The sequence below is a fragment of the Rhinatrema bivittatum genome, chromosome 1 (assembly GCF_901001135.1).
Source record: "Rhinatrema bivittatum chromosome 1, aRhiBiv1.1, whole genome shotgun sequence".
NCBI lineage: Eukaryota > Metazoa > Chordata > Amphibia > Gymnophiona > Rhinatrematidae > Rhinatrema > Rhinatrema bivittatum.
Genome location: NC_042615.1, coordinates 406,354,026 through 406,374,091, shown reverse-complemented (window position 1 = coordinate 406,374,091; position 20,066 = coordinate 406,354,026). Strand labels below are relative to the sequence as shown.

At 46.3% G+C, this 20,066-nt stretch overlaps 1 protein-coding gene across 4 annotated transcripts in view; it reads left to right on the top strand.

The window, feature by feature from the left end:
• Positions 1–20,066, top strand: part of LOC115091917 (maestro heat-like repeat-containing protein family member 2A) — a 646,218-nt gene that overhangs the window by 380,713 nt on the left and 245,439 nt on the right. The window lies entirely within an intron of this gene.

Here is a 20,066-nt window from a genome sequence, read left to right as displayed (position 1 = left end):
GTTAAGGAAGGTCCTAGGAGCCTGTGCTGTTGTTTATTAATTAATCATATGCATTGTTAAAGAGAAACATTTTAAGGGCTTTACAGAATACCTTAGGGTGTTCGATACTGCGTACAGTTATAGGTAATGAGTTCCATAGTGTCGGGACTGCTATGGAGAAGGCATATTCTCTGGTACAGTCAAGGTGAGCTGTACAAATAGAGGGAATTTTGAGAAGTTGTTCGTTTCTTGTTGCTCATCCCCAGCAACAAGTACTGGGTTTGCCAGAGTCACCTAGCTGATAACTGTTGATTGACTTTTCCTTCAGGAACTTGTCCAAACCCTAGTTAAACCCTTATGTTAGCTGCTGAGACAACATCCTCTGGCAACAAGTTCCACAGCTTAATTGTGCATTGAGTGAAAAAAATACTTTCAACAATTTGTTTTAAATCTACCACCTGTTAATTTCAAGGAGTGACCCCAGTCCTAGTATTAATTGAAAGGGAAAACAATTGTTTACTATTTATTTCTTTCACCCTACTCATGATTTTATAAACCTCTATCATATCTCCTCTCATCTTTTCTCCAAGCTGAAGAATCCTAACCTGTTTAGCCTTTCTTCATAAGGAAGCTGTTCCATTCCCTTCATCCATTTTGTTGCTCTTCTCTGTACCTTTTCTAATTCCGCTATATTTTTTTGAGATGAGGCAACCAGAACTGCACTCAACACTCAAGGTACAGTCACACCATAGACCTATACAAAGGCATTAAAATTTTATCCATTTTATTCACTGTTCCTTTTCAAATAATTCCAAGCTTTTTTGACTGCTGCTGTACACTGAGCTGAGGATTTCAAATTACTGTCCACAATGACTTCAATGGGTGGTTACTTCTTATTTTTTTCAAAATAATTTTTATTGGGAAGAAACATCATCAGACATTGAATCCCACGTAGCAGCAGGTGGAAACAGTGTACGTAGTAACCAATACAATCCAAAAATATCTAATATACAGTACCAACAACATAACATCAGTCGTGTCTCTTTCCCAACACATTTATTTTACCATTTTCCCCCAACCCTTTTCCACAATATCCTCCAACACCCCGAGCCCATTCATCATCTCACTCTACTCATACAGCCACAGGCTCCCCCCCCCCAACCCCCTCTACCCCAACCCCTCTATCCAACCAGAATCATATCCACCAGCACGTAATCCTTCCTGAACAGCCGCTGGCAACAGGCGAGCATAAGCTTGCCAGCAAGCTTGGTACAGTTTATCAGGTTTTCGTTTGCCCAGCACAAAGTCCAGATGTTCAAGTTGGAGAAATGAAGCCATTCTCTGAGACCAGGCTAAGATAGATGGGGACAAGTCTGGGGCTGCCCAGTTGGAGAGTATGGTGCGAATTGTCTTTCGAGCAACAGACTTCATTAGAACAGGCCTGTGGGCTAGACAACAAAAATTGCCCAGTTGCGGGCACCGGGACGGTAGTGCATTTTAAAATGACATCTGATACTGATCCCCAAAAAGTGGTCAATGATAAAGACGATGCAGGAGCATGCCCTCATCTATTCTGCATTTTATACAAAGAGGGGAGTCCGTGCACCCCATCTGGAAGCGACGAACATCAGTACAGTAACTGTGATGCAGGATTTTGAACTGGACTTCCCGAAGCCCAATGTCCGGAACCTGCCTATGCACTGCTGCAAAACACTGTTCCATGTACTTAGGAGTGAGTAGCATGTCGAGCTTGGTAGACCATTTTGTCGCCAAGTGTTCCAGTCGACTATCCGTCTGCAAGTCCTGTCTGAGTTTGGCCCATCCGGTTATAGTGTTAGTGAGGAGAGCCGTGTCAAACACCTTAGTAGCAAATGTTGATTCAGCCACCCGGACCTTCAGTGTCCACTGTAGAGAAGACAAGTAGTGCCTTGCTTGCAAATATGCAAAGAAATGTTTGTTAGGTATTTATTTTTTTATACATTTTTATATATCGACATTAGACCAGTGATGTCACATCGGTTTACAGAAGAACAGAACTGAAATAAGCGGGGGTTCTTATTTCTTACAATGAAACGTAATAAGCATAACTAGTCTATAACATGGGTAACTTGTAAATGAGCAACTAAGTGGAACAAGGGTCTAATAAGGGATGCTTGAAGGGGTATAAAGCTGGAGGGTGGGGAGATTTTAAGACATTGGGGGTGGGGAAAGGATGCAGGGAAGGGGTGGGGGGGGGGGGACGGGACTAGGAGGGTTGAGTCATTGGGGAAGGCTTGTCGGAAGAGCCAAGTTTTTAGGTGTTTTTTGAAGAGCTGAGTGGAGGGTTCAGTTCTTAGTTGTGCTGGAAGGTTGTTCCAAAGTGACAGCCCGGCTACGGTCAGTGCATGTTCTCTTGTTGTGGTTAGATGTGCTTCTTTTGGGGTGGGATGGGGAAAAGACCGGTATTGGAGGAACGGAGGTTTCATTGTGATATATGGAACCGTAGGTGCGTGCTTAGCCAGTCCAATTTGTCTTTGTGGAGTGTCTTATGGATGATTGATAGGGTTTTGTGATGTATCCGGAAGGTGATTGGGTAGCCAGTGGAGGTCCTTGAGGATGGGAGTGATATGGTCTGATTTCTTTTTGTTTGTGAGTGATCTGGCTGCTGCATTCTGCAGTAGCTGCAGTGGTCTGATCATGGCGGCAGGGAAGCCGAGTAGGAGGGAGTTGCAATAATCGAGCTTTGAGAATATTAAGGTTTGGAGGACAGTTCTGTAGTCGTGAAAAGAGGAGTGGTTTGAGTCTTTTGAGGATCTGGAGTTTGAAAAATCCATCTTTTATGATGGTGTTGACGTGCTTTTTGAGGTTGATTTCAGCGTCCATGATGACACCGAAGTTTCTGGCTGAAAGGGTTAACTGTTGGTTCGTGGAAGTTGTTGAGTTAAGGGGTTTGAGATTGAGGGTGGCGTGGTTTGTTATGTGTAGGATTTCATTTTTTTTATGGTTGAGAGAGAGTGACAGTTGTGCAAGGAGTTGGGTTATATCCGCCAGGTAGGTGTCCTAGGCTTTCAGGGTGTTTTCTAGGGATGATTTAAGGGGGAGCAGAATCTGTACGTCATCTGTGTATATGAGGTAGGTTAGACCTCTATTGGAAAGTAGTTTGTAGAGGGGGAGCATGTAGATGTTGAATAGGGTGGAGGAGAGGGATGATCCTTGGTGTACGCTGTGTGGGAGGGGGATTTTTTTTTGATTGTGATGAGTTTAATCTTACTGAATAGGATCTGCCGGAGAGATATGAGTCAAACCATTTGAGTGTGGTGTTACATACATAGACCAATCTCCTTTAGTCTGGTTAGCAGAGTGCTGTGGTTGATGGTATCAAACTCTGCGGAAAAAGGTAACTGATAGTTGGCACTCAGAGTAGCATAGTCTAACGGTACATGCGCATCGTTATCATAAAAATGAAAAGCATATACTACGCCCTTACGAGCCCAAAGTTGATACAGAGCACTGCAATCCCTTTCCGGCACAAAACTCACATTTCCCAAAAATGGCATCAACATTGAGATTATCCACAGCATGCCACCGTGTAAGCGTAGCCACCACCATGCGCAAATACAGGGGTGAATACAGGGGTGAAGTAGTATCCTGGGGAAGGTCAGTGCTTGGCGCACGCTCTCGTTCATTTGAATAAGGCTCATTGGCAACCAAAGGGCAGTCATTCGTTCTAATAAGCAGGGCTCACATTAGTGGTAAGTGACAGTGAGCCACTCCCCCCCAAAGCAAAGCTGACAGGCAACATTATAAAGCCGACAATCTGGCAAGCCATAGCCCCCCAGCTCCCTGGAACACGCCAGCATCGCATAGCTAAGGCATGCCTTCCTCCCTTTCCATAAAAATGTTTGGATCATGGCACACAGTCTCCTGAGGTCTGCCGCCTTTAGCCAGCAAGGGACCATATGCAAAACATAAATTACCTTTGGAGCTATCACCATTTTGACTAGCGCACATCGCCCAAACAATGACAGTGGTAGGGGACCCCAAGCGTCCAATTGTGTTTTTATCTTGTCTAAGACAGTGTGAACATTAAGATCATATAAACTCCCCAAATTCCTAGGAATCCATATCCCAAGGTATTTTAGCTTGTCAGAGGCCCACTTGAGAAGAAAGGGGCCATTCCATGTGTGTTGCAGCCAGGGCTCCAGAACCAAAGCTTCTGACTTTGAAAAATTAATTTTGAGAACCGCCACCCTCCGAAATTGGCCAAACAAATCAATGATTATAAGTATGCTGGTACGGGGCCTTCCCACAAAAAGCAGAATGTCTTCGGCAAACATTGCTAACTTAAGGGGATGATTATCAACACTAATACCCCACACCCTATGGTCCCCTCGCAACCGGATAGCTAAGGATTTGAGAGCCATGGGAAAGAGGACATCCCTGCCGAACTCCGCAGTGCAGGGCAAAAGAGAGAGTCGGGACTCCATTCACCAGGACACTAGCACTAGGGTTACTATTCAGCAGTTCGAGCCACTGCAAAAACGCTCCCGAGATCCCATACTGACGCAACACCCAAAACAAATACTCTCACGACAGCGAATCAAACGCCTTTAGACTAAGTATCGCTGCCTCCTCCCCTGAGCCTCGACTAGGCACCGCATGTTGCATTTCCCTTGATAACCCCAAACAAACCCCGTCTGATCCCCATGAATGAGAGAGGGAAGAAGGCCACCCAGCCTCGCCACCAGGATAGCTGCTAACAGTTTAATGTCCACATTGAGTAAGGAAATTGGCCTGCAAGATCCCATTTCCAGCAGGTCCTTACCTGGCTTTGGCAAAACCATTATACCCGAGTGATTTAAGGCAGCGGACAATGAGTTAAGGTCTAGCAATTCATTATAGAATTTGTGAAGGGGAGACAATAAAGAAAATTTCAGAATTTTATAAAACTCGGAACCCAAGCCATCCTGACCTGCTGCTTTCCCCAATTTTAGCTTCTGTATGAACGCATTTACCTCCTGTTCACTAATAGGGACATTAAGGGTTGTCAATTGCACCAGAGATAACCTTGGCCATGGGAGTTGTTGGAACAAGGCCTCAGTAATCACTGGGTCTTGAGGTTTCTCTGCATATAGTTGCTGATAAAATTTGAGAAACCTGTCAGAAATGTCCCATTGGGCGGTTCAATGGTGACCGTGCTGATCCCGAATACGCTGTAAATGGGTGTGAAAATCCTTGTTTAGGTAGAGATCCGGGCGCATGCACCAGGAGAAAGGGGGGCCTCGGGCCCTTTCCACATTTCAAAAGGATTGTGACAGGAGCGTGGTCTGATAAGGACATGACCCCTATGTTCAACTCTTCCACTCTGGAAAGCCACTTATCGGAAACCAATAAATAGTCCAGGTAGGAATATGTCTGATGGGGATTAGAGAAAAAGGTAAAATCGAGATCTCCTGGATGCAGGACATGCCACACATCCATGAGTTGCAATTCAGTATATAAAAAGTTTACCCCCAAGTGTTGGTTGGTAACATTGGGAGGCTTAGGCAGTTTACAATCTAGCTGCTTATTAGCCACCACATTGAAATCACTTCCCACTACTAGAGCATGGTCAGAAAAATTGGCAAATAAGTCCACCAAATGAGAGAAAAAATCTTGGGAAGAAATGTTGGGAGCGTAAACATTGCAAAATACCTTCTGCTGATAAAGACCCCGGCTGCAATCACATAGTGGTCCTCCTTGTCATGGCAAGTTCTAGTGATTTGGAATGCAATTGTTTATGAAAAAGGAGAGCCACACCTCGCTTACGGGCCGTGTAAGAAGAATAAAGGCATTGCCCACCCACTCTTTTATTTTGAGTTTTTGATGCTTGTTATCACATAAATGGGTTTCCTGTAGAAAAACTACTTGTGAGTGCATACGGTTAAATTGAGCTAACAACTTTTTCCGCTTCATAGGGGAATGGATACCATCTATGTTCAGTGTTGTGATTCTAACCTTTGCCATTCCAACCAACAGTAGTACTCGCTCAGCCCTTAAATAGGGCCTGGAACCTGTACCGTACGCAGTCCTGCAGCCTCCCAGCCTAAGCCGCAAGAACATGTTCCAATAATCTTCATACATCACCTTCCCTAGTCTCAGTAGTTTCCTTCTGCTCTCTCCCCCCCCCCCCCCCCACCCCCAGGTACCCTGTTATCCCTTATCACAAGAATCTCCTTTAATACCCCCCAGCCATACCCACTCAAACACACACACCATCCAAACCACACTCACTCGCTCCAACTGGCTCAGAGCCACTCTCCCCCCCCCACCGTTTAGCTTGAGGGGTGAAGAAAGGCTCTTCTCCGACACTCCCGCAACCCTACGTAAACAGAAGCAATACAATAGAGTGCAACATTTCAGGATGTCAGTAATATATGTAGACCCACTTTACCCTGGATCCTGAGAGTCTCAAAACTGTAGAAAACAATGGCAATACTAAGAACAGGGAATCTTAGACCCCCTCACGACCACTAACAAACACGTAGGCATGAGGTAGTACTGCTAGGTCGCAGACCTAGCATTGGTAAAAAAAAACAAACAAACAACAGAACTGTAGAAATTCAGGCTAACAGTAGAGACATCTTTGTAGCCATATCTGAAGGGGCGAAGTCAACACTTGGGACCCCCTCACTCTCCGCCTGTAGGTGGCAGGGTGGCAATGAAACCCTCCGCCGCCTCTTTGGTAGTAAAAAAGAGAACTTTGTTATCGTGGAAGACATGCAGCTTATATGGGTAAAGCAGGCCAAACTTAATACCCCTCTTATGTAGCTCAGACATGCCAGCGGACCATAGTTTTCCGCTGTGCTGTCGTAGTAGCCGAGAAGTCGTTGAATAGGAGAATCTTGTGGCCTAGGTACTCCATGTCTGCCTGTTGTTTAAAGACCTGCATTATTTTGGTTTTATGAGCCCAGTTCAGTATTCTCACCAACACTGGCCGGGGCCTCACGACCCCCTCGCTCATCAACCAGATGCGGTGAGCCCGCTCGCATATCAGAGGGTCTGTAGTAAATTCCAGGCCCATCTGCTCTGGTAACCATTTCTCCACCAAGGCGGCAAGCTTCCCTTCCTTTACTGACTCAGGCAGGCCGATGATCCTGACATTATTCCGTCGGCCCCAGTCCTCCAAATCTTCAATCTTGGCCAGTAACTCCCGCTGGGTGGTCTGGAGAGCTGCCACGTGGCGCTCCGACTCCACTAGGCGGTCGCCATGATCAGACAAGACGCGTTCTGCCTCATCCAACCTTTTAGTTTGGCCCTCCAAGGCTGATTTGATGTCTTCCATAGAGGCTTATATTTTGGTGAGGCGAAGATCCAAGGCCGCTCTGCTCTGAAAGATCTGGAACAAAGCATCTGTGGAAAGAGAGTCCAATATCTTCGCACTGGCGGGAGCCTCCACCATCGTGGTGGTGGTGGAGCGGGAATGGCAAACAATACTTTTGCGAGCACTTTTCTGTCGCATTGCCTACGCGTCGCAAGTATGACCAGGGCCCTCGGGACAATGAGGGACCAGAGCATGAGGTACTAGGGTGTCCGACAGGTGTTTACCAGGGTGGAGTCTCTATTCAGGAGAGCAGAACCATGGGACTCAGTCCCCCGCTGTCATCTCGGTCCCGCCAGTGACAGAAACCCCGGTGAGTCTGTGTGCAGTTCTTAGCCTCGCAAGAATTCGGCGCTGAGAAGCAGTTCCGGATAAGAGGTGAAGGAGAGTAAGGTAGGTAGCTGTGTCCTTCTAGATTAAGGCAGCCAGACTCCATCCCAAGTCCCACAATCGTTGGCCCGCACAGTATGGCCATGTGAGACGCGCTCTGTTCGGCTCCTACTGCGATCCTTGGCGCCTGCAGTGCATCAGAGGTCTCCTTGCATTGGCACACAGCTTGGAAGGGGCCTCCCAGGTGGAATTGCTGCAGTGTTGTCAATCTAAGCTGGCGGAGAGTGCGGGTAGGTGGGTAGGCTGGCCGCCATCTTGAGTCCATCGCGCCACGCATGCATTGTCCTCGTTGCAGCTGCCACTGTCTGCCACCCCCGGGGTGCCAAAGGCTTGCCTAAAATTCTTGCCGCCCTTGCCAGTGATGTCATCACCAGAAGTCTCGGGTGGTTACTTCTAATGTGGAACCCAGTATTATGTATCTAAAATTAGAGTTACTTTCCCCTATGTGCTTCACTTTGCTGTTGTTCACATTAAATTTCATCTGACAGTTCTCCAGTCTCACAAGATCTTTCTGTAGTTCCTCACAGTCTGCCTGAGTTTTAACTACTTTTAATATTTTTGTATCATCTTCAAATTGTTGTGGGCTCGGCGTGCATTACTTGGCTCATGGGAGAGTGGAACCCTTGGGCCACAGTGTGGCTCAGGTCAGGACATGAGTCATGCCTCTGGTGAGGTGTATGTGCGGGAATGGGCGGCACAGGAGCAGAGCTGGATGGAGTTTGGAACATAGGGCTACAGCAAAGGTCTCTGGCTAGGACTAGGAACTTGGAACATAGGACAGTTCAAGGAAAGCTAGAGCACAAGGAGTCAAAGAGAAAATTGTAACTTGGGACTCTCGAAGAGGGTGACGTAGCTTGGGACTCTTGAAGAGTACGTCATGGGGCTTGGAATGTGGAGACTTGGAGATGAAGTAATGGAACGTGGAGACATAGGGATGAAGACTTGGAATGTGGAGATGAAGACTTGGAACTTGGAACGTAGACCTGGGATGTAGACTTGGGATGTAGACTTGGGTAAGGAAGGCGAGTCCCTCAGGCACCCTACACACCATGTGGGGCTGGTCGCGGACCACACTGAAGACTCAGACAAAGAACAAGGACACAGGCAGGGATGAGCAAGACCCTCAGGCACCCTACACAGCACGTGGAGCTGGTCGCGGACCATACTCTCCCCTTCACGCCCTATACAGCTGGATGGCTGGTCGCAGACCAGAAGGAGATTGGGACAGGCTCAGGAAGTCTCACAGCGCAGGATAGTGGAAACCCCTCAGATCCTCTGGAGTCGGAACTGGGAACAGATAAAAGTTTGGAGCTAGGAAACTCGGAGGAAAAGCAGGGAATCTCTGGAGGCACGGGTCCCACCAGACCTGGAGCATTAGGACCGGGACAACATCAAGAGAGAGACAAGGGACATCACAGGATGAGGACTCACAGACCTCTTGGAACTAGGAACTTCTTGGAACTAGGAACATCTAGAACATCTTAGATCATCTTGGGACATCTAGGATCATGGGACATCTTGAAGCTGATTGCAGAACTTGGAATAGACTGCAGAACTTGGAACGGATTGCAGGACTTGGAACATCTTGGAACAGACATCCGGAACAAGGCTCACAGATTTCCGAGCTTGGAACGGACATCAGAATCAGAACTCACGGACATCTGGACTTGGAACGGACCTCAGGAGCTGGACTCATGGACATCCGAACTCAAGAATCAGACATCAGGATCCAAACTCAGGAATCAGACATCAGGTGGAAAGATGTCTTCAGGAGCATCTAAGCAGATGTGAAGATAAAGTTGGTGCTAACCTTTATAAAGGAGATAGAGCAGCTTTTAAACTAGAACAAAGGGGAAAGCCAACAGTCACTCAGCAGTGCATAGTTCGGAGAGAGGTATCTTCAAAGGAAAATAATGATGCATTAGAATTAGGGCATTCCGACAGTGAAGTTCCAATAATTAGAAAAGTAATCCAAGTGCCTGTAACTAAAAACTCACCTGAGCTAAAAAATTCTAACTTATCCCTATCAATTAAAAAGAAGAATGAAAATACAAACAAAAAACAAACTTTGAAATGTTTATATGCTAATGCCAGAAGTCTAAGAAGTAAGATGGGAGAATTAGAATGTTTAGAAGTGAATGATGACATAGACTTAATTGGCATCTCAGAGACATGGTGGAAGGAGGACAGCCAATGGGACAGTGCTATACCGGGGTACAAATCATATCGCAATGACACAAAGGAGCACCCGGGAGGTGGTGTGGTGCTTTATGTCCGGGATGGCATAGAGTCCAACAGGATAAACATCCTGCATGAGACTAAATGCACAATTGAATCTTTATGGGTAGAAATCCCTTGTGTGTCGGGGAGACTATAGTAATAGGAGTATACTACCGTCCACCTGGTCAAGATGGTGAGACTGACAGTGAAATGCTAAGAGAAATTAGGGAAGGTAACCAAATTGGTAGTGCGGTAATAATGGGAGACTTCAATTACCCCAATATTGACTGGGTAAATGTATCATCAGGACACGCTAGAGAGATAAAGTTCCTGGATGGAATAAATGATAGCTTTATGGAGCAATTGTTTCAGGAACCAACGAGAGAGGGAGCAATTTTAGATCTAATTCTCAGTGGAGAACAGGATTTGGTGAGAGAGGTAACGGTGGTGGGGCCGCTTGACAATAGTGGTCATAATATAATCAAATTTGATTTAATGACTGGAAGGGGGACAGTAAGCAAATCCACGGCTCTTGTACTAAACTTTCAAAAGGAAAACTTTGATAAAATGAGAAAAATTGTTAGAAAAAAACTGAAAGGAGCAGCTACAAAAGTAAAAAGTGTGCAAGAGGCATGGTCATTGTTAAAAAATACCATCCTAGAAGCACAATCCAGATGTATTCCACACATTAAGAAAGGTGGAAAGAAGGCAAAATGATTACCAGCATGGTTAAAAGGGGAGGTGAAAGAAGCTATTTTAACCAAAAGATCTTCATTCAAAAATTGGAAGAAGGATCCAACAGAAGAAAATAGGATAATGCATAAACGTTGGCAAGTTAAATGTAAGATATTGATAAGATAGGCTAAGAGAGAATTTGAAAAGAAGTTGGTAGTAGAGGCAAATGTAACCCCAATTTTAAAAAAAGGTTCTGGGGTGATACAAGTAACTACAGACCCGTGAGCCTTACAGCTGTGCCTGGAAAAATGGTAGAAGCCATAATTAAGAACAAAATTATTGGTCATATGGATACACATACAACAAGGACTTAATTGGGTAAACAAATAAGCGTGGGAGTAGCTTGCTTATTGCAGCGGTTACTACCCCTAACAAATTAAGCCTGATACTTCACTTTGAGTGCATATCCAGTGCAGCTCACTGCTTCAGTGGGGTATGAAGAAATAGGATTTACATCCAGCCAACTCTAACAAGGCATTGATATGAGCAGTATGAGTATACAAACATTGGGGTAACTTGCTCGATACAACGGATACTTCCCTCAAACATTAAGCCTTATACTTCACTTTGATACAGCTCCAACACTGCTCTCTGCATCAGTGGTGGGGGTGGAAGGAAATTAGAATCAAATAGCTACCAATAAGGGCCCTGAACTCAGCAGTCAGAGTAACAGATAAGTATGAGAAAATAAGTGTGAAAGCTTGCTGGGCAGACTGATGGGCCTATTGGTCTTCTTCTGCCGCCATTTCTATGTTTCTATGTTTACATTGCTTAACGGGGAAGAGCCAGCATGGATTTAATAAAGGGAAGTTGTGTCTTATTAAACTATTAGAAGCCTTTGAGAGAGTAAATAAGCACATGGATAAAGGTGAGCTGATCGATATAATGTATTTGGATTTTCAGAAGGCATTTGAAGTAGTCCTTCATGAAAGACTCCTCAGAAAACCAAAAAGCCATGGCATAGGAGGCAATGTCTTACTCTTGACTGATAACCGATTAAAAGTTAAGGACCACAAAGTAAGACTAAATGGTCATTCCTCCCAGTGGAGAAAGTTGAATAGTTGAGTGCCCCAGGGATCTGTATTGTTCAACTTTTTAATTAATGATCTGGAAAAGGGAATGACAAGTGAAATGATCATATTTGTGTTGTGCACCTACCCATGCTTAATGTGGACAGGGTCTTACCTACGTGGCCGGTGCTGCCGCCGACACTGCTCTCGCGGCCCAGAGGCCGCAGCTGAAGCCGGGGCCTCGCCTGAGGTGGCCGACGCCAGGTGCTCCCGCGGCCCGGCCACCATTTTGCCGGCATGGCAGGAGCCGTGCCGGGTCTTCGCCTCACCTGGAGGCTGCCGCCCTCATCGGGGCCTGCCTGCGGCCCAGCCTTCTCCTTCCCAATGCGGCAGGATGCCACCGACGTCATCAGGGCCTGCCCGGAAGCCCAGCTTCCTCCACTCTGTCTCTTCCCTGCACAGCGGTAGGGACGCCGCTGTCCAGGGTTCTGGACGTCCTGTTCCTGCTCCTCCTAGGGGGCAGGCCCGTGGTTCTTTTCCCTTCTTAAAGGTACAGAGAGGTGTGGTCCTCCTGGTAGCTCCTCCCATGGAGTTGCCTCTCAGCCCTATAAGAGGGCCTTGCTTCATTACATAAGAACATAAGAACATGCCATACTGAGTCAGACCAAGGGTCCATCAAGCCCAGCATCCTGTTTCCAACAGTGGCCAATCCAGGCCATAAGAACCTGGCAAGTACCCAAAAACTAAGTCTATTCCATGTTACCATTGCTAATAATAGCGGTGGTTATTATCTAAGTCAACTTAATTAATAGCAGGTAATGGACTTCTCCTCCAAGAACTTATCCAATCCTTTTTTAAACACAGTTATACTAACTGCACTGACCACATCTTCTGGCAACAAATTCCAGAGTTTAATTGTGCGTTGAGTGAAAAAGAACTTTCTCTGATTAGTTTTAAATGTGCCACATGCTAACTTCATGGAATGCCCTCTAGTCTTTCTATTATCTAAAAGAGTAAAAAACCGATTCACATCTAGCCGTTCTAGACCTCTCATGATTTTAAACACCTCTATCATATCCCCCCTGAGCCGTCTCTTCTCCAAGCTGAAAAGTCCTAACCTCTTTAGTCTTTCCTCATAGGGGAGCTGTTCCATTCCCTTTATCATTTTGGTTGCTCTTCTCTGTACCTTCTCCATTGCAATTATATTTTTTTTGAGATGCAGCTACCAGAATTGTACACAGTATTCAAGGTGCAGTCTCACCATGGAGCGATACAGGGGCATTATGACATTTTCCATTTTAATCACCATTCCTTTTCTAATAATTCCCAACATTCTGTTTGCTTTTTTGACTGCCGCAGCATACTGAACCGATGATTTCAATGTGTTATCCACTATGATGCCTAGATCTCTTTCTTGGGTAGTAGCACCTAATATGGAACCTAACATTGTGTAAATATAGCATGGGTTATTTTTCCCTATATGCATCACCTTGCACTTGTCCACATTAAATTTCATCTGCCATTTGGATGCCCAATTTTCCAGCCTCTCAAGGTCTTCCTGCAATTTATCACAATCTGCTTGTGATTTAACTACTCTGAACAATTTTGTGTCATCTGCAGATTTGATTACCTCACTTGTTGTATTTCTTTCCAGATCATTTATAAATATACAAGCCGTTAAGCCCGTTAAAACGGGCTACATCCCTCTGTCTCTCACCTCCCCCTCTTTCTCTCTCCCCTCACTCTTCACCACCCCCTCCCTCACCCACTCCTCCCCACCCTCCCTCTCCTATCACTCAGTCCCTCCCTCCCACTCAGTCTCACTCACTCCCTCCCCCCTCTCTCCCTCCCTCTCACTCACTCAGTCCCACTCACTCTCACTCAGTCCCCACTCCCTCCGTCCTCTCCCTCAGTCCCACTCCCTCCCTCAGTCCCTCCCCCTCACTCAATCCCTCCCTCCCACTCAGTCACTCCCTCCCCCCTCCCTCTCACTCACTCAGTCCCACTCACTCTCCCTCAGTCCCACTCCCTCCCTCTCTCTCCCAGTCCCACTCCCTCCCTCAGTCCCCCCTCTCCCTCTCACTCAGTCCCACTCCCTCCCTCTCACTCAGTCCCTCCCCCTCACTCAATCCCTCCCCCTCACTCAATCCCTCCCTCTCACTCAGTCACTCCCTCCCACTCTCTCTCTCCGTCCCTCCCTCCCACTCAGTCCGTCCCTCCCTCTCTCTCTCTTCTCCCTCCCTCGCTACCGCCCGCTACCGCCGTCGCCGCCCGCTACCGCTGTCGCCACCGCCGCCGCTCGCTAACGCCGTCGCCGCCCACTGCCGGTACCGCCGCTGCTGCCACTGGACGCCGCCATTTTTTTTTCTTTCTGAAGCTGCCTCAGAGCAACGTGCTCGCCCGCACATGCGCGGTAGAGCTGGTCTCTACTGCGCATTTGCGGGCCGTCGGTCACAGGCCATTTATAAGGTAGATTGAAAAGTAAGGGTCCCAATACAGATCTCTGAGGCACTCCACTGCCCACTCCCTTCCACTGAGAAAATTATCCATTTAATCCTACTCTCTGTTTCCTGTCTTTTAGCCAGTTTGTAATCCACGAAAGGACATCGCCACCTATCCCATGACTTTTTATTTTTCCTAGAAGGCTCTCATGAGGAACTTTGTCAAATGCCTTCTGAAAATCCAAGTACACTATATCTACAGGTTCACCTTTATCCACATGTTTATTAACTCCTTCAAAAAAGTGAAGCAGATTTGTGAGGCAAGTTTATTCCTCATGCTTCAATTAGTAAATCTTGTCCTTCTTGTTATTGTAGCTCTATCCATTCTGATGTTTTTAAGTTAGGTTATAAGCATTTTTGAATAGCCATGTTTTTAGCTCACATTTAAATCTCTTTCTGTCTGGTATTAAATGTACCATCTCAGGTTCCAAAAGATGCAATCTCTTATTTGCATCAGATGTGTGCTCTGTATTGTAGGAAGAGTCAATAGTCCTTTATTTTGAGATATTAGTGTTCACTGAGGTGTGCATGGTGGTACTGTCACGCCTATCATACCGATGTTACTGGAATGGATGATTTTGAATAGTAGCGTTAAAACATTTTAAAAAATTTGGGCTTGTACTGGTAGCCAGTGCAGTGAGATCAGCGAGGGTGTAATGTGATCAAATTTCTTAGTTCCTAACAAAAGTCTTGCTGAGGCATTTTGTAGTATTTGTAATGGTTTTAAGAGACATGTGGGAAGGCCGAGTAATAAGGAGTTACAGTAGTGTAGATCTGAGAGAATTAGAGTTTGCAATACAGTATGGAAGTCCTTGAATGTTAATAAAGGTTTCAACCGATGTAATATTCACAACTTGGTGTAACCTGTGTTAATTTATTGATGTGCTTTTTCACAGTAAGGTTCTCATCTAGCTGGATACCTAGATCTCATACTTGATTAGCGGCAGTAATTTGGAAATTACCCAGGTCTAGAGGTGATGGTTTAACTATCAAAGAGTTTCTACTTAACCAATTGATTTCAGTCTTTGTAAAGTTGGTTGATATATGCTCATATCCCGTTTGTGAAAATGTGTGTACTTCCAAGTATCAGTTTTCCAGTTGACCCAGATCTTATCATGTTCACCCCCTACCAGTTCATTCTCATCCTCCACCACTTGTTCCAGACCCCCTCACCCAAAACCTGAAGACAAAGAAGTCTGATTTTATTTCCGAGACTTGATTAGTGGGTGCACAAGCATGCATGAATGTTTGATGACATACGTATTCTTTATTTATAAAATACATAGATGTGTGCCTACTTTCAAATCCCACCCTGAAATGCCCTTGAAATGCCCTCTTTGTATATGCATATTTTTCCACATGGCAGTGACAGTATGCATGTATTTCTGCCATTCTGAAAATTTGTTTATCTTGCACAAAGGCTACTTATGCGCTTGTATGCTGATTTTACATGCGCATTCCCTGCATCTTTAAAAATTCATCCCTCCTTGTCTAGGCTTTGGAAGTTAATACTCCTTTCCTCAGGTCCAAAAAGAATATGTAGGTCAGAGCAAGAGAGAACATTGCCCAAAAATACAATTGAGTCAAAAATTTAAAATCGTCTCAGATGTGGATGACTGCCTCCTCTTGCCCACCCATGCATGATTAACCACCCACCCCACCCCATCCCATCCCCCTTATCTTAAATGCTCCTATTGTATTTGTAGGAGACAACTCTGTCACACCAACTTCCGCAAAAAAAAGATCTATATTGAATGGAATTAGCCGCAGCATAGGTCAATTGCATACAACAACTCAATTGCATAAACAATTCAATTACTAAACAACAATTACTACATAACCTTAATCCCCAGGATGACCACACCCTTGCCTGCTGAAATTCAGTTAGCCAAATGCTCCATAGGAGCATGCTACAGCAATGTAGCACTGTTGGGGATGAAGAGCCATCAAAACCTTGCCCCAATTTACAAAATGTTCCATAGTATCATGGTATAGCAATATAGCACTGTTGGGGGATGAAGGACTGTTGAAACCTTACCCCCTCAGTTTACTCTACAATTCATTTCTTGATCACCAAAGACATTTTCTATGCAATACAAGGAGGCCCTGGTCTGTAAAACAGCAGGATAATTCATTAAGTATACCAACACAATTCAGGGTGGTGCACAGATCAATTCTGGCTGTCAAAGCCGAAGACTTGACAGGCAATTCATCTCGCTCTCACCCACCAATGCAACATAGAAGCAGAATACATTACTTGGTATTCTCTGCCTGGCCTCCTTTCAACATTCATACATACCATGCACCCCAGGACATAGTCAACCTGTTATGATTCGGAGTGTGAACCCTTGGTCCAGCGAAGAACGGATGTTCAAACGCTGGAAGGCGAGGCCCCGTCAAGGCCTTATGTTGAAACAGAAGAAGATCTGGATGCAGGCGCCTCCTGCAGGTCGTGTAGTCCAGATAGCTGGCGCCTCCAGCAGGTCGTGTAGTCCAGATAGCTGGCGCCTCCAGCAGGTCGTGAGAAGTAGAAGAATATGAGCAGTCCAAAACCAAAGGATTTTCGGGAACACCGCAGCCGGTCCAGGGGTCGGAGCCAGAGAACGCCTCAGCCGGTCCAGGGGTCGAGAGCCAGAACACACCTCAGCCGGTCCAGGGATCGAGAGCCAGAACACACCTCAGCCGGTCCAGGGATCGAGAGCCAGAATACACCTTAGCCGGTCCAGGAGTCGAGAGCCAGAATACGCCAATGCCAGTCCAGGAGTCAAGAGCCAGATACCACACCAAAACCAGTCTAAGAGTCGATCACAGGAGAGCAGGAAACAAGTACAGGAACCACTGGGAGTCAAGAAGCCAAGACAAGGTCTGAGGTGCAGACCTTGCCTTAAATACCCTTAGCCAGCAGGAGCTAACAGGAAGGAGCCACTCAATTTCCTGTAGTGGCTCCTTTAAGAATTCTTCAGCCGCGCACGCGCGGCTCTAGAGGAACCAGCAGGGGGCGGAGTCAGGCGTGCGTTGGGGAACTGCAGACACCGCGGCCATGTTGGAGCAGGAGCAGGAACGCCGCGGGACCACGAGGCAAGTGCCGGAGGTTACCGCGAGCGGCGCGGTCCACCGCCCCGGTGAGTGGCCAGCCCCGGCGGCGGCTTGCCACCGTCGGGAAGCATAACAGTACCCCCTCCCTTAGGCCTCCCCCTAGAAGGCCTGGGTTTATCCGGATGACTATTATGAAAGTTCTTGAGAAGATCTTTTTCGAAGATGTTCGCGGCTGGCTCCCAAGAATTCTCCTCAGGTCCAAAACCCTCCCAGGCAAGAAGATACTCCCATTTACGACCTCGGTGGCGTACATCCAAAACTTCTTGCACTTGATAGATAGAATCCTCCTCAGTCGTAACCACTGGGGAAACAGGCATCTTACGGGACGACCAGGTGAGGAGTACCGGTTTTAAGAGAGAGACATGAAAGGAGTTATGAATCCGAAGAGTAGAAGGTAAACGTAATTGATACGTCACAGGGCCCAATTGTCTTATCACTGGAAACGGGCCAATGTAACGTGGAGCCAATCTCATAGAGGGAACTTTTAGACGAATGTATTTGGTACTTAACCACACTCTGTCTCCCGGCACGAATCGTGGTGCAGGACGTCTATGGCGATCTGTGAATCTCTTAGCCGTACTCGCCGCCTTTCGAAGCATCTGTTGAGTCTGTGTCCATAGCTTCTTTAGTTGGAGAGCCGTAAGCTGAGCCGCCGGTGAGGCAACCGGTACCGGTAGTGGGATAGGCGGAGCGGGTTGCCGACCATAAACGATTTGGAATGGAGACGCTCCCGTAGAGGTGCAGGAATGAAAGTTGTGGGAAAACTTCGCCCAGGGCAATAAGGCTGCCCAATCATCTTGTCGGGAGTTAACGTAAGTACGCAAAAATTGCTTAAGAGACCGGTTGGTCCTCTCCGCCTGCCCATTAGCCTGGGGGTGAAAAGCTGTGGTGAAATCGAGAGCAATATGAAACTTAGTGCAAAGGCTCCGCCAGTACTTAGCCGTGAACTGTGGACCGCGGTCAGAGGTAATGTGTTGCGGAATCCCATGGAGACGAAAAATGTGTGACATAAAGAGTTGAGCCAAACGGGGAGCAGAGGGGAGGGAGGGCAATGGTATAAAATGTGCCATCTTTGAGAATCGATCCACTACCACCCATATGACAGTATGTCCTTCAGAAGACGGTAGTTCGACAATAAAATCCGTTGAAATGTGTGACCAAGGTGAAGTGGGTACCGGAAGTGGCTGTAACAACCCCCAAGTCCTCCCTGTAGAACCTTTATGTTGAGTGCATATAGGACACGACTCTATGTAAGCGCGGATGTCTTTGCGCATTCCTGGCCACCAGTAGTGCCTTTGTAATAGGGTAAGCGTACGTTTTTGTCCAGAATGCCCAGCTACTTTAGAGTCGTGTCCCCATTTTAATACTTTGTTGCGAAGTCTTTGAGGTACTACCGTCTTGCCGACGGGCACCGTGAAAGTAGCAGAAAGGATAATGCGGGCAGGATCGATGATATTCTGTATAGGCTCTATGATATCTTCGCTGACGAAAGATCGTGACAATGCGTCGGCTTTAATGTTTTTATTAGCAGGTTGATAGCGAATCTCAAAATCAAAGCGAGTAAAAAAAAGTGCCCAGCGGGCCTGGCGTGGGTTCAAACGTTGGGCTTGTTGTAAGTAGATTAAATTTTTATGATCCGTAAAAATGGTAATCGTATGCTGGGCCCCTTCCAACCACTGACGCCATTCTTCTAAAGCGAGCTTAATGGCTAGCAGCTCCCGATCACCAATCGAGTAGTTGCGTTCTGCAGGTGAGAATTTCTTGGAAAAATAGGAGCAAGGATGGGACGTACCAGTAGCAGTCCTTTGACTTAATACTGCGCCAACTCCAATTGTGGAAGCATCGACTTCGACTATGAAGAGTCGTCTAGGATCTGGGTGATGCAGACAAGGTTGTTGTAGAAAAGATTCCTTAAGGGTTTGGAATGCTTCTATGGCTTCTACTGGCCATGTCTTAGTATTGGCTCCTTTGCGTGTAAGTGCCGTCAGGGGAGTGGCAAGCTTGGAAAAGTCTTTGATGAAACTGCGGTAGTAATTAGCGAATCCGAGAAATCTCTGAAGTGCGCGTAGACCCGTGGGCTGAGGCCAGTTCTGAATAGATTTTAACTTAACAGGGTCCATCTGAAACCCCTGTTTGGAGATAATGTACCCCAGAAAAGGTAATGATTCAGTCTCAAAAACACACTTCTCCAATTTAGCAAATAGATGATTTTCTCGTAGACGTTGCAAAATCTGCAAAACATGTTGGCGATGTGTTTGAAGATCCTTAGAAAAAATTAAAATATCGTCTAAGTAAACTACCACACAAATATAGAGCAGATCCCTGAAGATTTCATTAATGAAATGTTGGAAGACGGCTGGAGCATTGGTTAATCCGAACGGCATGAATAAATATTCGTAGTGTCCGTCTCTAGTGTTAAAAGCCGTCTTCCACTCGTCCCCCTCATGAATCCTCACTAGGTTATAAGCTCCACGTAGGTCAAGTTTAGAAAAAATTCGGGCTCCTTGTAAACAATCAAATAATTCCGCAATAAGGGGCAACGGGTATCGATCCTTGATAGTTATGGCGTTGAGTCCCCTAAAATCAATACAAGGTCGTAGGGTACCATCCTTCTTTTTGACAAAAAAAAATCCAGCTCCAGCCGGAGAGGTAGATCTTCGAATGAAGCCTTTCTGTAAATTGTCCTGTATGTATTCTGACATGGCCACAGTCTCTGAAGCGGATAAAGGATATGTTCTCCCCCGCGGAGGTGTAGAACCTGGAATCAGATTAATGGTGCAATCGAACTCCCGGTGT